The sequence below is a fragment of the Mauremys mutica genome, chromosome 18, assembly GCF_020497125.1.
Source record: "Mauremys mutica isolate MM-2020 ecotype Southern chromosome 18, ASM2049712v1, whole genome shotgun sequence".
Lineage (NCBI taxonomy): Eukaryota > Metazoa > Chordata > Testudines > Geoemydidae > Mauremys > Mauremys mutica.
In genome coordinates, this window is record NC_059089.1 from 2,287,485 (window position 1) to 2,292,826 (window position 5,342).

Genomic DNA, 5,342 nt, shown 5'->3' on the forward strand with positions numbered 1-5,342 from the left:
GGGGGAAAGGCGAGAGAAGCGACCTTTGAACAAAGGGCCTGGGGTTAACATCCTAACGCTGTCTGTCTCCGACTGTAACACTATTTAATACCAGCCCACCCTGTGCTGGTAGGTGCTCCATTGCTAGATGTTAGTACATTTCAGTTACTGTCAAAATTAAAAGTTTCTATATGCTTAAAAGAAATTATTTTTTCATTTGCTTATATATGGCATGAATAAATACAGATTTACACATCCTAGCATGAACATTTATTGTCTTATATGATAGAAAAAATCCTGCATCCAGATTGTGCATCGAAATCATGAAATGAGCTACAAATGCAATAAAAATAAGGTATTCAATGGTTTAACATATGGAGCGGGGCTGGGGGGTTCCGAAGACACGTCTTGCCTGGGACGCTACTTGGTCTAGGGGAGGCCCTGTCAGGCAAAGCAGGAGTTAGTCTCACATGCCTATTTCCAGGCTGTAATCTGTGGGCACCCTGCTCTGGGGGAGGGATCGCGGCAACCCAGACTCAGGGCTGGAACAGGCCCCGGATTGAGGGGGTGGCTGCCTGGTTTGCAGAGCTCTGATGTCTCAGACAATGTGTCTTTCCCAAAGCCTCAGATCTGCGTCCCCAGAAAGCTCCTGCGCTGCCTCTGCTCCTTTCACAGTCTATAGCAAGGAGCAGCAGCAAGGGTCAGGGATGAGCCATAGGCACTAGGTAGGGGGCAGAGGCTTCAGGAGGAAACCCAGCCCCCAGAGCAGAGGGAGATAGGAGGCTTTTTCTCTCTCCTTAGCCATGGGCTATAGCTCCAAGAGCTCTGTGAAACGCCTCCCCGCCCACAGCCTGGGGAAGGGGAAGGAGTCTCAGGTTCTAGCTCAATTTGGAGGAGGATCACTGGACCCTAGAATCACTTGCTGCCCTTTCCCAGAGAAACCTGTGATGCCCAGAACGGGGCTGAGATAAATGCTGACAGGAGTCAGGAATTGCTCCCCTGGAATAGCAGCAGGATTGAGCAGCTAGAAATCTCCCCAAAGGAGCTGAAGCCTTGGTGGGTCAGACATAGATGCCCCAGGTACTGCATGGGGGTGTTAGGTTTGTTTCTGGACAAGAGCAGTGAGAGTTTTATTGACTCAACATTTCAGTAGAAAAATTCAGACCCAAAGTGTGTGTGTTGGGGAGGTCGATAGCGGTTTCTTTGGGTTTGATTTAGTTTGTTTTCTCATTCTCATTGTAAAAGCCTTTGATGATTTTGATGGGAACAATGTTTGTGGAAGGCCAAGGACAAGTAAGAAAAGTTAAAAATCTGCATTGGAGTGAGGGGGTCTGTGTGGGCCAGGGCAGGGGTGGAGATTTTCATGGGGAGGGGGTTAGGGGATAAACGAGAGGCTTTTGCAGGAACACAGGGGGATGTTTTGCAGTTTAACCTCCCCACTTTCCTGTGCTGCTGCCCAGCTCAGACCCCACTGACACCCCTGTGACGAAGTGGGAATTTTCTGGATGTTTTGTTTGCATCTTGTGTGTACCTCAGTTTCCCCTATTTGTTGCACGATTATCTAGGTTAAAGGTCCAAAATGTGGGGTGCACCCTGCCAGGCGGATGGAGTAACATTCAGGGGGATGCAACTGGGCCTGGGCCAGTCCCCATTGGGGTGGGGAGGAGGAGCCATCCAGATCCACTCTTGGCTCCAACTCTGGCCCCTGCCTCAGCCCCCTTACCCCTGCCTGTGTCCCTTCCCCCTTAGCTGCGGCCCCACTCCCAGCCACGACTCGGGGGGAGCATGGACGGGGTGGGGGACATGACCCTGAAGTGTTTTGGGATCACGGATCTCGGTGGTGGGACAAGGGGGTTAAATCTTGGCAGAGACCCCCAAAGGGCAGGTGTGGCTGCTGTCGAGCTGCCTGGGCCCAGACAATGGCCACAAATTCTGTCTCCTAGCAACCGATGGCCGGGGAGCACCTGCTGCAAGAGGCCAGCTGGCCGGGAGGAGTCGGAGAACAAAGAACGAGCTGGAGGCCAGGTGAGCAGGTTGCCAGGGAAACAGGACAAAAGACAGACGAGGGGCAAAGGGCCTGGCTGAGTCGGGCTGTTGGGAGCAAGGAGTCTGCTGGGTTGGGGACTTGAGGGGAGAGCCCAGGCTCTGAGTTCGGGGTCTCCCCAAGATGGACGTTGCTGAATCTTCCTGCTTCCTGTGCGAACACAGAACTTTCCCAGGCTGGATTCCAGACCCCTAACGAACCTTCTGTTGTACAGCGCTGGCTGAGAGTCACTGGCGACTGTGGAAGTTGGGGTGCAGGACTCCCCTTCGGGGGGAGTGAGGCTTTCCCAGGTGTCCGATTCAGGTGGACTCACTGCAGGAAGCTTCTGGTGTGGAACAGGGGGGCTGAAAGGTCCAAGGTCAGTCTCAGGAGGTGCTGAAGCCAAGGAGCCTTCCCCCAGTGAGAGCGTCCCCTGGAGGGGTCACACTGAGGAGGCTCCTGCCTGGGTTTGACTCAGAGCTGTTCCAGAGCACGGAGCCTGTGTGCCCATCACAGCCCCCCAGCATGTGACCTACAGGCTCCACTCTGGCAAAGCTCCCTGTAAATCAGAGACAAATTCCCCCCTTCTCCCAGTTACTCTCCCCTGCACAGAACCCAGAGCAGCTCCTGCCTCGCTGTGTCTCCTGCCAGCCACAGCTGGCCAAGGAGCTGCCCGAGCCGTTCCCCTGGGTCCCTGTGCAGGGGCAGTGTCAGTTCCGAGCTCACGAGTACAGTGGTGACTCTCCCTGCCTGTCACGGGGGGGACGAGGGCTTGATTCCCTGAGGAGAAAGCTGGGATTGTGACACCCGTGTATGTCTGCAGTGCAATTAAACCCCACAGCTGGCCCAGGCCGGCTGACTCGGGCTTGCCAGGCTCGGGATCCAGGGGCTTGAGCCCGACCACTGGGACCCTCCCCACTCGCTAGGTTGAGTGGCCGATATACTGAAGATGAGTTTGTAAGTGGGGAATGTACACTGGGTGCTGCCACTGGAGAGACACTTCCCAGCAGGAGCACCACCCAGTCAATGTGATCTACTCTAAACACATGTGATGACAGAAAGTCAGCCTGGGGCTCTGGATTTATCATCTCGCAACGACTCGATTCAACTTGCTCATAAAAAAAGTTGGTTTTTTATTGCGACCCTGAAAATTGCCTCCGGTGTGAAAGTCAGAGCTGGATTGTTTCGAGCTCATGCACCCTTATCACTATTGAAGGAGTAAAGGAACATGCAATCCAATGAAGCCTTAACATGTCATTTGATCCTCAAGCCTTGTCCCTGTGGCAGGATCTCAAGGACAGACAGAAATGTTCCTCGGTGTCAGGAGGAGAGAGGAAAGCACTTCCCCTCGTTTATTTCCCCAGGCTGTTGTGCAAGGCAGCAGAGGCCCTTTACACATTTTCTGTCACTGATTTTCTTCATGTTGGTGTGAGAGGAAAGACTTAGACCTGCCCCCTTTGTGACCCTGTGAATGTGAAGTGACCAAGTGGTGAGTTAACAATGATGCTGTTGCACAGGGTTTGATTGGAATTAGAAAACAAAAAGCCCTTAAAGTGGAACTCTTGGGTGAATAGAATGAGCTGATTTATAGTCAGCCTTGAAAGGCAATAGCCTGTTACATTGGGCAGAACAGCCTGGTTTGGTTGGTTGGTTGTTGTCCCTGGTAAATTGCAGAGGGTTCAGAGAAGAGCCACAGGAATGATTAAAGGCTTGAGCAGGGAGAGGAGTTTAAAAACAAACCGAACGTTTCCTGCTCCTGCCGGCTGTGAGTGCTGAGGACATTTTCCTTCTCTACTCCAGGGTCTCTCTTCTGCCAGATTCTCAGCAAGTCAGGCCCCCTGCAGACTATGGCAGAGCAGTTTGGTATGAAGCTGCAGGACTCACAATGTAAGAGTGCAGCTGCTGTAGCATCTTGACTGACCATGGGCTAAATCCTGCAGCCCTGGCAGCCCAGGATAACCTCCCACTGATGGTGATGGGAATTTAGCCTTTGTAACGATCTGCTGGTACCTGAGCTCTCAGATGTGAATTAAACTGGGGGCAGACCCAGCTCTATCCAAACAAGTGAGGGATGTAAGTGAAAGAGCAAAGCTGGCCCTGGGGAGCTGCTGCAGTCCCGTAACCACAGCTGGGAGGGAACAGAGGGAAAACACCTGGAGCAGCACCAAGAAAAGGAAGTTTGTCAGTGAGATCAGTAGCAATAAATGTGAACTGAAGGAGTGCTTTCTCCTCTGTGCCGACAGGTTTGAATTGTGTTACTGTACTATGAGATAAAGCTTTACAATATCCTGCTCTAATTTCAGGATGGGTCTGAAACCATAATTAGTCTCTGTAGAAGTGGGACTTTCAAAATTCCCAAGGAATTTAAGGGGTGGGGTTCACGGTTGGTCACCTGAGGGAGTGCAGTAGAATTCAAACCAAAGACCAGAGAAGCGAGAACAGGGATTGTGGGACACCTCCCGGAGGCCAATCACAGCACTGTAATCGACCAGGGTGTCTACACTGGCACCACGGAGCTGTAGTCCCGGTGCAGAAAGCTGTACGCCTCTCGTTGGGAATCCCTCTGATTTACTGTTTTTACAGAGGGTGAAATGACAATCTTTCCTATCCCTGCCCTGTTCCTGCTCTTTGTATTAGTTCAATATATTTTAAGTGAGAAAAATGGTAGAAAAAAAAATCTGCTCTCCAACACAACTTGAAACAACATCAGAGCAACTGGGAATGAAACAATTTATTTCCAAAAGGGGAACTCGATGACTAACAATGGCTTTGAAATGGGGGAACAGTATAACCGTGATGCTCAGGGTTTATTTAGACTAGGAAAAGTGATGGAATTTAGGTCAGTTGAAGGGGAAAGCTAATGTCAACCACTGCACCTGGGCATCTGTTCTACAACTATAATTGTCTTTTTACATCAAGATCACTAACTTGAGCAGACAACGCCATGTACAGCCCTAGTGGATGTAAGACACAGATACTTTTTGCCTCACTGTACCTTGTTGGGATCAAACCTCCAGGAGCTGATGAACATTCCTGGCTCAAAAGGAAAGGAGTTGATAGAAAAGATCACACTGACCCCAAAGAAGGGTGAGCTGCAAAAGGCAGAAGCAGGTAACTCATCTGGGGGAGCTGAGAGACTACGGTGAAGATGGTGCGAAAATCACAATGTGGGAATTAGAAAATGTGATTTTTTTTTAAATTTTGCCCAGCCCTAGTCAAGGGATTTATTACAGTTCTCTCTCATGTGGATTTTCTGATGTCTGATAAGGTGTGAGCTCTGATTGAACCTTTTCCCACAGTCAGAGCACGTGTAGGGCGTCTCCCCTGTGTGGATTCTCTG